The sequence below is a fragment of the Protopterus annectens genome, chromosome 4.part1 (genome assembly GCF_019279795.1).
Source record: "Protopterus annectens isolate FY-2018-M chromosome 4.part1, PAN1.0, whole genome shotgun sequence".
NCBI lineage: Eukaryota > Metazoa > Chordata > Ceratodontiformes > Protopteridae > Protopterus > Protopterus annectens.
The window spans coordinates 649,744,585-649,756,727 of record NC_056734.1 but is presented as its reverse complement, the minus strand read 5'-3'; positions in this window follow the sequence as shown (position 1 = coordinate 649,756,727).

The following is a 12,143-nucleotide window of genomic DNA, read 5'->3' as shown; positions in this document are numbered from 1 at the left end:
CCTTTCTTCATTCAGAAACAGCCCTACCACAGTGCTTTTGCATAAAGACAAGCAGCACCATGGTGGGCTATCTCTGCAGTTATGCTAATGGTAATGGTGCATTCTGGGTAAGAAGCATATGCTAATTATCCATGTATTATAGTCTGGAACTGCCTGTGATAAGGCATATATGCAGCAGGGCAATTGAGAAAATCAGCTGTGCTAATTAGCACTTCTGCTCCTGCCTGCTTGAGGTAATGAACATGGCCAAAATGCTATGTATATCCATTATGGCAGAGTAAATGCTAGGGAGTTTAGTAGTCAGGTAGTATTGGGGGTGAGTGAGTGTATATACGTGAGAGACTACATATGTGTGGGTGTATGTGCGAGTATGTGTGCCTGGAAGCGAAAGTAGGGGAGCTAATCAGGCAATAGGTTGCGTGAGTGTGCATGTGTGTGTGTGTGTGTGTGTGTGTGTGTGTGTGTGTGTGTGTGTGTGTGTGTGTTTGTGTGTGCACATATGAGTGAGTGTGTGTGCCTGTGTTTGTGCCTGTGTGTGTGTGTGTGTGTGTGTGTGTGTGTGTGTGTGTGTGTGTGTGTGTGTGTGTGTGTGTGTGTGTGTGTGTGTGTGTGTGTGTGTGTGTGTGTGTGTGTCTGTGTGTCTGCATATGCAATTAATATGTTTATATGTGTTTGTGTGGGGGAGAGTGTTACGCCTCCACACATCCCTAGATTAACAAACAAAGCCTTTAAAATTGGTTCAGGAGGATCACTAGCCACCAGAGATAACTCTACAGATGTGGTTCTTGGGCAACACTAGCACCAGGGATATCCTTATAACATTGTCTCTTAATAGTGCTTACTAATAACATAAGTTGGGTTGGAAACATTAGATAACAGGAAGAACATCTCATGCTTTAACAGCACTTAAATATAAAAAGGATCAGGGGAAACACTAGACACCAACAAGAACTTTTCTTTCCTTAATGGAATTTAAACATAACAGTACACCTATCAACCCATAAGTGCATACGTCTGGACAGAGACAAAAATAATGGGGGACAAAGGCCCAAAATCAGGGATAAAGTTTAAATACTGTCTTATATGCTTAGAAAGTGGCTAGAATAATATGTTTTGCTTTAGCATGCATTTTTGAAAAATATAAAGTCTGAAATTCAAAGGTATGTCATAATTCAGTGTCTTTAATCCTTAATGGTTTGGCAGAAAACAAGAAATTTTATGAGAAACAAACCAATAACATGAAGCAAAAATTTGGACATTGCTTAAAATCTGGACAGTTAAGATGTATGCATAATAGAAGTCATGAGGAAACATTAGCCACTGGAGAGATCACTTTAGCAACATGCATTAAGGGCACATATAAAAAGAAAAAATGGAAGATGATGTGCTTCAGGGGGATCAATAGACACCAGGGATAGTATAAATAGTGAGCCTTAAAGGCACTAAAAACAATTTCACGCCTGCACCATCCCACTTCCAGCAGAGTATATTAGTTCTTTGCACCATCACTAAGTACCAGGGAAGCAGACATCAAACCATGTACTCTTATTACAGGAAACATCACCATTAGCCCACTGCATCTAGATAGTGCAGCAAGGACTTTTTTACTATATAATGAGGACCTTGGGTATCATTCATTGTCTGCCATAGTTTGTAAGGTACAAATGAGAAGGACGGACTCTCCAAAGCTAAGAATACAGCATCCATGGGACCAGATGACATCCCAGACTGTGTACTACATGAACTACAAAATGAACTGGCATCTCACCTAACTGTCATGTTTAATCATCACCTCAGGCTTCATGCTCACTGAGTGGTGCCCAGCTACAGTTATCCCACTCCACAAGGGAGATCCACCTTGTATTCTGGGAACTATCACCCCATCAGTCTGACGAGCCTGATCTGCAATGGCATGCAACATATTATCATGTAACTTATAAACAAAGACATTGGCAACCTTAAAACACTGGACCCTACCCATTATGGGTTCTTAAAGGGCCAATATTGTCTCCTGAACGTGACTGACTTCTTCAAATCAATCTCCAAAGCTGTGGATGAGGGTAAGACAGCCCACACAGCCTATCTGGACCTCTCCAAGGCCTTTGACACCACCCCCCACTCTGGAATCATAGATAAACCTACTAAGCTGGGTATTAATCCCTACGTCACGCGATGGGTTACCAACTGACTTACTGACAGAACCCACACTGTAAAAGTAGCTGACTCCAAATCCAGCTCCAGAAAAGTGACAAGTGGAGTACCTCAGGGTTCAGTCCTGGAACCTCTCCTGTTTGGCATCTACTTCTCTGAAGTACAGGCCAACACTAAGGGACTCTGGCTAACAAAGTTCGCAGATGACAACAGACTGGGAGCCATTACTGAATCCCCAAATGATGTGGATACTCTACAAAAGGGCTTTACAGAAACAGATGCTTGGTGCCAGAGCCATGGGCTCAAGCTCAATGCCAAGAAATGTATAGCTATCCCCTTTGGGAAAAAACATGTACCCGTGAATTACCACATAGGTGGCAGTAAACTAAACACTGAAAGTGTGATAAGAGACTTAGGAACACAGGTGGACAGTGGTCTCACCTTCAATAACCACATCGCCACAACAGTCAGGAAATCCTTCTATGTGGCACACCTCATCACTAAGGGCTTTTCATCCAGAAAAAAGGAGGTCATTGTCCCACTGTACTCATCCCTCATTAGACCCATTATAGAATACAATGCCCCATTTGGTATGTACCTCTCAAAACTTCTGCAACAACTGGGAAGGTGGTAGAAATATCTCACTAAAAGAATCACAGGCCTAAAGCAGATGCCCTATGCTGACCGCCTTAAAAAACTCCAGCTATACCCTGTTGCATATTGTCTACGCTGAGGTGATCTCTGCTTAACATACAAGGCCATGTCAAACCCAGAGCTGTTGGACATACTACACTTAAAGAAATCCCAATCTCTCAGAGCTACACATTCGAGGGATCTAAACCTTGTCATCACAATAAACAAAACATGCTGGAGGGATAGTTTCCTGACCCAGAGACTTCCCAGACTCTGGAATAGACTGCCCATACATGTCAAGCAAAGCGCCTCTTTGGCCCTCTTCAAAAGGAACCTTGATGATTGGATGGGAGAAAGGAAATTCACCCTGGGGATCACGTCAGTTGCCCTGCTAGACAGGGGTCCAGGGAAGTAAATAGTGTGGAAAGAAATAGCCAGGGAATTGTTATGGCTCGGCTTGTATAGGCCCTAGGGCCAATAGCCTAGTACCAACTTATGAACCTATGAACCTATGACAGGGCATACTTAAGCATATCCCCCAACTTTGTACTGCACATAGACAAATACAAAATTAATGTCAGGACACAAAGACACATAATCAAGGATGAATTGTACTTATTCTTCTTATAAACTTGGAAAGTCACTAGAATGACAGCTTTTGCACTAGCATGCAGTTACTGCAGCATATGAAGAATGAAACTAATGTCTGGTTTTAATGCAAATAGATTAACATGTCATAGCAGAGCAAAGTATACATGACACACATTTATTTATTTATTTATTTAGTTGGTTAGTTATTGACATTTGATTACCAGGAAAGTCCAACTGGGTAGAACCCCATTTTCAGCGGAGTCCCGGGAGAAAAGCCCCAAATTATTACAAAACATTTTAAGAACAATAATTTTGCAGTCTACAAAAATAAAACAAAAACCTCTGCGGTTTAAATAATTGTGAAAAATTAGACATAATATAAAAACATTGGTTAAGAATCAATACAAGGTGTATGGCAGTCATTTAATATTTAGAGAAATTTTAGACAGTTTGTAGAGAAATTAAAGGTGAGTTATTCCAATACAGATAGTAATTGCAATATAAAATGAGTGAAAGGCGAGCTTATTGTATATTTAGAGAGACAGTCAGGGAAGAGAATTAGATAGCAGTAAGGAAGTAAGTGATTAAGGGAAAGTAAGAATGTATAAGGAAAGAAAAGGTACTTGTTCACATTTAGGGATGCAGTTTATCCAGGTTTTGAGCAAGAAGAGAGACAGATTTTAGCTAGGAAGTCTTTAAGAGTGGTTTAGAAAGATGGGAGGGAGATTATAGACTTGATAAATACAGATAAGGTGTTCCAGGCCTTGGCAACCTTGTACAAGTACAGACAATGCCCAGCAGATATGGTAAGTTTGTAGACAGACAGGAGTTTTTGGTCAGTGCCTCACAATGACCAACTGGGCACATAGTTGTGTTTAAAGTTTTTAGTGCTGGACAGGCAGATGGATGTTGGACAGTTTTATAGGTAGTAAGACATTGTGTATATGTTAGGTGATATGGCAGTTCTAACCAATTTAGGCTTTTCAGTGCTTTACAGTTGTGGGTTCTGAAAGGGTTATGTGCTGGAAATTTAGCAATTTTGTCATATATATCATTGTTCAAGTTTTAATTTTGTTGATGCCTGGATGTTAGTAAGGATGGGAGCATTAAAAGAAGAGTGTGAAGGAGATAAGTAGTGGCAAGTGTAGTTTTAGTTGCAGAAAGTTTTTGACTCTGCAAAGCATTCCAAGTTTTTGATGAGTTTTTGTTATGCAATTTTGCATATGCAGGTCAAATGTAAGATTATCATCCACTATCAATAGTTTGCTACGAGAAGTGACTTCATTTGTTGTATTTTCCAGAGAGAGGAGTTTAAATTTTGTTTGTTTCATGAGAGAGGGATTTGGTGAAAAAGTAATAGTTTGGTCTTGGTCACATGGAACTGTAATGCAGCACTCGGGATTATCAGTCTGAAACTAAGACAGGAGGTCATAAAATTCAAGCAGCATAAGGAGCAGACAACTGTACATGAACTATAAAACTAAAGTTTACCAAAGAGAGAATAAATAGGCACATTAAAGTGTACCGAAGAGAGAATAATTAGGCACATTAAAGTGTACCGAAGACAGAATAAATAGGCACATTAAAGTGTACCGAAGAGAGAATAGGCACATTAAAGTGTACCGAAGAGAGAATAAATAGGCACATTAAAGTGTACCGAAGAGAGAATAAATAGGCACATTAAAGTGTACCGAAGAGAGAATAAATAGGCACATTAAAGTGTACCGAAGAGAGAATAAATAGGCACATTAAAGTGTACCGAAGAGAGAATAAATAGGCACATTAAAGTGTACCGAAGAGAGAATAAATAGGCACATTAAAGTGTACCAAAGAGTTAATAAATAGACACATTAAAGTGTACCGAAGAGAGAATAAATAGGCACAGAGTCTGACATCATGTGGAAGCCTTCAGTGATAAGCATCACAGGTTCGTAGATAAGTATAGAAAGTGGTGAGGAGAAAAATATTATTCCTTGGAAAAACCAGAGCTAAACTGAAAAGATAGGCTTAAATCTTACAAAGAAAGAGGAATGCTAGTGGTTGGAAGTATATGCCATTTGGTCACTCATTCCCTGTTTCAAGGTACTGGTTCACTTGCAAGTTTAACAGCTTAAATCACATTTGAAGCATCCTCTGCTCAGCATGTTCTGATACTATCCAAGAAATATGAGACATGACATATGATTGTACTGGTTAAGACTTCTTTGTGAGCCTTTAGTAAGTAGTTTTTGAAGATGTGGAATGACACATAACTCTGTGGATTAACAGTAATAGTAAGCATGTAGTGAGAAAGCTGTTATTGTGAAAAATTATATAGAAAATCTTACAACAGATGGAATTTCAAGGAATGATTCATTGTATGTTTTTCTTTTCCTCAGAAGAAACCGCAATCACAGCAAAGTAAGAGTCATGTCATATTATGTAGTCAGGTGTATATGAAGAAAAGCATGCAGAGTTCTGCTACACCCTTTTCCTCAGGGCAGTCCATACCACACAGTAATGCCAGAAATACTATACAGCAAAAGCAAATGGCAGAGATCCAAATTTCACATAGGTGGTAGCCCTCTAAATACGCAAGATGTAATAAGGGATCTGGGGACCCAAGTAGATAGTAACCTCTCCTTTGATAATCACATTGTCAAAGTGGTTAGAACATCCTTCTATGTGGCCCACCTAATCACAAAAGGGTTTGCATCCAGATTGAAAAAGGTCATTGGGCCCCTCTACGCATCACTCATCAGACCCATCATAGAGTACTATGCTCCATTTGGGATGTACCTTACAAGACACCTGCAACAACTGGAAAGACCACAGAAGTACCTCATCAAGAGGATCACTGGACTCAAGCAGATGCCCTATGAAGCTCAACTGAAGAAAATCCAGCTGTACTCGGTTGCATACTGCCTACTCAGAGGTGATCTATGCCTGACATACAAGGCCATGTCCAACCCAGAATTGAAGGACATGCTCCATCTAAAAAAAAACATATCCCCTCGAGCCACATGCTCCATGGATCTAAACCTCACCAAAACAATACATAGGATCTGCTGGAGGGATTGATTCCTGTCCCAGAGACTTTCCATGCTCTAGAACAAGATTATACTCTATATTAGGCAGAGCTCCTTGCTAACCCTCTTCAAGAGAAACCTTGACGAGTGGATGGGAAACAGAAAGTTTACCCCAGGGATATCTTCAATGCTTCTGCTGGACAGAGGCACAGGGAACTAATCTAAAGGGGCAGCGAAAGTCAACACATTCCGGCTAGGCTTATAAATGCCTTCGGGCAGATAGCCTAGTACCTACCTATGAACCTATAAATTTCTCAAGAAAGAAGAACACATACGGCACAGAGCAGATTTAGCTCACAGTACCCTTTGCTGCAACAGATCTGCCAATGCAATTAATGAATAATCTCTTAGTCTATATGAAACACGTATTTAAAAACATTTTCATACCAGTTAGAACAGCTGCTTTTGAAGTTAAGCAAAACAGATTAACTCTTCCGAGAAGTCAAGGTACCAAACAATATCCTTTCATTTTAGAAAGGATAAACTACCTCTGCTGTCAAAAAAACTTGTATCAGAGCTGGGATTCAACATTTGAGATAAGAAATGATGATTACAAAATCATCACATTGTATGCATAACAATTAGAACAATAAAATAGTAAGCTGGAAATTAAAATAGACAGGAAACAGTAGAACTTGATAACAACTTCATATATCGGGGGGTGCTTAACAACAAGAGAAATTTGAATGAGGAAGTTACTAACTAGCACAAAGTGTTAGGGGGTCAGGTTCATCAGAAGAATCCTAAAGTTGAAAAGCATTGTGTTCAAATAACTAGTGTAAACAGTACTTCTGTATAATACAGAAATCTAGATTATAAAGGTAGAGCAGCTGAGGAAACCTGAGGTGGTGCAGGTGAAGCACCTGCGTTGAGAGGTAGGACGTACACAGCTGGACAGGAGAAGAAATTAAGCCAAAGTTGAAACCAAAGTAGCCTCAGTTGTGGAGAAAGTCAAGGAGAACAAACTGTAGTGGTTCAGTCAATTGTGCTAGAAAGCAATGGATGACTTGCTGAAGCCAATTTGAGATGGATATCTAGAAGGTAAGAGAAAATAAGGGCATCTAACCAACAGCTAGATGGACTGCATGAAAAAAGACCTGTAACAGACACATGTAAATGATGAAGGCAAGAGATCTGTAGTGAATGAATGAGGTGGTAACAGGGAGGCAGTTGATAACACACCCTGACTTCGCTGTTGTAGAGGGAAAGCTCAGACTGCTGCCAAGGTGATACAAGTTCAGTTAGTGACTCAGACACTAAATGAAGCTAGTAGGGATTACAGATATTCCTATGCTGGGCGTGAGAATGGGGAACCTGTCTCAGGCTGTAGCAGTCCACTAGGAGAAGGAAGTATGTTCTTGACTTAAAGACTAGATTGTGGTGCACCAAGCTGTCAATGGGCAGTAGCTTCCATTGTACAAGTGTAGAAGAGCATGAATTTGCATAGAACAAGGCAGTGTGTGTGTGTGTGTGTGTGTGTGTGTGTGTGTGTGTGTGTGTGTGTGTGTGTGTGTGTGTGTGTGTGTGTGTGTGTGTGTGTGTGTGTGTGTGTGTGTGTGTGTGTGTGTGTGTGTGTGTGTGTGTGCGTGTGTGTATTTTTATAGATAGATAGAGATACATAGATCTAGATATAGATATAAATATAGATAAACAAATACATACATAAATAAGTGTTGGTACAGTGGTGTAAACTGTCTATGTGGGTCATTAACAGATCCTGCAAGTAGGATACAATTTCAGTAAAGTTTTTTTTTCTTCTTCTTTGTTTAGATTTGGCATTGAGTTTTACCAGTACCTTCTTGCAATGTTCTTTGCCATAGAGGAGATGAATCAGAGCAGTTTAATACTGCCTAATGTTACACTGGGATTAAAAATATTTGATTCTTGCTATTCAGAGATTAGAGCACTAGGGGCAACATTCTGGTTGGTGTCTGGAGGTGATACAGCTATTCCCAATTATAGATGCCGTTTCAATCCACCAGTGCTTGCTATAGTTGGAGATGGACAATCAAATCTTGCACTCCCAATGACTAGAGTCTTGGGACTTTATGGATTTCCACAGGTAAGACAAATTTTACAGATTTCCAAATGCCAGGCAAAAAGAGCTTATATAACCACTTTCTCATTCATAAAATTAACAACTATGCATTAGAAGAAATAAAACCATCATATGATAGTTAAGAAAAAATAAAATGCATAGTTTCCATTACCATTGGCTATTATTTCTTTTAATTACTTTAATAGATGTTTCTATGTTTCAGCAACTACGTACCGAGGAGACCAAGACAGAAAAGTTCCACAGTTCCAAAAGCTTGTCATAGAAAAGCCCAATACAGCACAGTATGTTAAGCATAACATGGAAGACAGAACTAAGAACAATGAGCAACAAACTATAAGCAAGAATGAGAAACATGCTCCTTGCATGTGTATTTAAGAATGAAACAGAATGAGAGGAAACAAAAAGTGTTTTAGTAATGGATTACAATATATCACATTTTAAAATGTTTTTTGTTTTTCTTATGATGGTTTCATATATTTTATTGTGGACAGACTCATCAGTCAGAAATACAATATATATAGTTTTTGTGTGTGGATTTTTATTGTGTTATAGTTACTACAGGGACAACATTACAAATAAAAGGACAAGCATATCATCACACAAGAATTCTGTACTACAGTTTCCATTGGTTCATAATGAACATTTACATAAGGTATAAAAAAATCATCCTCCCATAAAAATATTTATAAGCAACTAAACTCTCTCTCTTATGACATATACCCCTCTTCTTTCTATTTTCCACTTACATTACTCTTAAACCTTTACCGCCAACCACCTCAGGCAAAGGGTTTAGACTCTAATGAATGAGCTCAACGTATCTTCACCTTCCTTGCTTGCTCTTCAGGAAGTCATCAAACAGCCACCAAAAGGAATCTGTATACCTTGTAAAATATTTCCTTTGCAACACCAGTCCATGGCATACGTAGGGGGGGTTGTATCCAGAAAGCACAATTCCATTGGGCAACAGTTGCAGCAGCCAAACCCATTACTGACTTTGACAGCCCAATCCTATAACTCTAGTCAAGTATTTTGCTGTTCTGCTCCACAAACATCTAACTTGTAGTCATAACAGAGAACAAACTCAATGGTCCCCCTTTAGACTTCAGATCTAGGACAATTTATCTCCTCTCCTTTTAGCCACTTGAATGGTTGTTTGTAGCCAGTGCCAACAATTCAAAAGATTAAACTTTTCTGCTTAAAGTTTTGGATAATACCTAGAAAAAGCCTTACCTGCCTCTAGACTCTACCTATTCTCTTCACTTCCAGTGGGCTCACTATCTTCTAAAACTTGGTTCTGACCACATTTTAAATGTTTTGGTGGCATTCTTGTATATGCCTTCAGTGGCCCACTCACTGTCAGCTTTGTGCTTCCAACTACACTGTTTTATTGACCTACAATGTGTCTTTAAATGCTTCTGTTATGTCTTGTTTTCAGTGTCATTTTACTACCAACCTTACTCCTAACTGCATGTCCTTTACATACTTTCTTTTGAAAAAATGAGCACTTCTCCCAAATTTTCATCTTAGCGTACTTTTTCCAACCCCTCATCTTTTGTGTGCAGAGTATATTTATTGCCTTTAACAACCCAGTATTGATAACTTGAGCTATACCTCCAGTTTCACATAAACAGAACTCTCATTGTTTTTATGTCCAGTCTGTTTGTAGTTCCTCCTGCAGCAAACCAATGTAACTGCCCTTTACCTGACAATATACAGTTCTTTCACCTCTATGTATTCCATGGAATTGTCATGACTGGAAACAATGCTCTAACCTCGGCCCCCAGCAGGCTTGTCATTCAACACCGTGGGCAATGCATCTCTCTCACAAACTGGAGTAGTTTAGCAGCAAGGACATCTTACTCAACATTTGTAAGTTATTTCCTCTGTGGCAGTCCAGCTCAACAAGTAGCCTGTCAGTTGAGTGATACTGTTTTTTACACCATGTTAAAGGAAACTTCTTAATTCCTGCTTTATCCCTACTAAATGATGCCTGGATCTGTTGGCATATGAGTTAACAAATAGTTAAAATGGGTCAGTGAGCAACTGAGCCCTTACGAGATTTAAAATTGCCCTTTACCAACTGTTGCCTTGCACACTTAATTTATTCTTCAAGAGACCAGATATCCTACATATTCTGATGTCTCCAAATTAAACCTAGCAGCAGAATTAAGAGACTTCCATATAGACAAACCTGTCAATATCAGGCTAGTTCACTGCATTTTATCTTTTGCTGCCAGAAATATGAAATATTCACTCTCTCTAAATTCAGACTGTGTAGAACATTATATCAGTTTAAGAGAGCATTGTTTCACTTCCCATTCCATAATTTTAGGGCAATTTCTTATACATACTTGCCACTCATATGCATCATAATAAAAGCACAATGTCTCCCAACTATAGACACAGACACCCTGCATAAATGATTCATGGTTCATGGATTAGTACTACACTAATTGCCCTTGTGGGCCATTTTAAGCCTAGCCAATTACCCCATGTGAGAATCAAACCATGTACCTTGTATCTGCAAGGTAAACCCCTTAACCATTATGCCAACCTCTCTCCCCATAGTAAATGAACATTTTACTATGCATTAAAGTTCATAGGTTTTCTTGTCAAATGTATGATCTGTTAGCACTTTCCAGAAGCTTGACGGCCATTAACCCATGCTGGTATTTTTTGTTGTCCATACAATCAGTTTTGTTTTTAAATACCTTTAATTGAGCTGCAATACCTTTTTGCACAAAAGAGTTTATCTTAAAGTTTTAGTAGTCATTCTGTTGTGCATTTGCCATTTATATTGAATTCAAATAGTAGGTTGCTAGGTCTTGAATTATTTTCACTTCTTACATACAGTGGGTACAAGATTGAATTCAAGTAGTAGGTTGCTAGGTCTTGAATTCTCTTCACTTCTTATGTACAGTGGGTACAAGATTCCAACCAGACCAGTGTCACAAACGGCATTGTATACCCAGAACAGGTCTTGTTTACATAGACTGTGGAATATACAGAATACAGATAAGCTCCTGATAAGACAGATCAGGCTTTCCAACCCCTCTTTCTTCTTTGGTAAGAATACTGAAATTTCCACATGCTGAATGAAATTATAGTTTGATATGCAAGTGATCAACTGGTTATAGGTATGTCTCTCTTCCCTGAGGGTACAAATAGATATACTGATTAACTTTACAGTTTACATTGGTATTCCCATTAATGCTGAAAAAAACCTAAGCCAGTAATTTAATAATAAGAAAAAAAGATCAAAGTATTGACTAATGAAGAGGGTGAACATTTTACAATAAGTCCTGCACTTCGGCTATTTAGTTGTTACATTTTCAAATAAAGGATTCTGGCACTGGCACAAAATCTATGCAAAGAGAAAAACAGAAAAAAAATGTTCATTTGAAAATGGATGCCAGGTTATATGGGGGCCTAACTGTTGTCTTTAAGTGCCAGAAAGGCCGGATTTATCCTATTCTTACATACACAGCAGAATTTTTTATAATGATAGGGTGTGGGATTACTTAAATCAATCAATGGATAGATAAGAAAGGGTATTACACCTTTATATTAATTTCCAGAGACTGCAACTGACAATGAACAGTCTAATGTTCTACAAAATAGATCAGGGTAATATCTCAAAC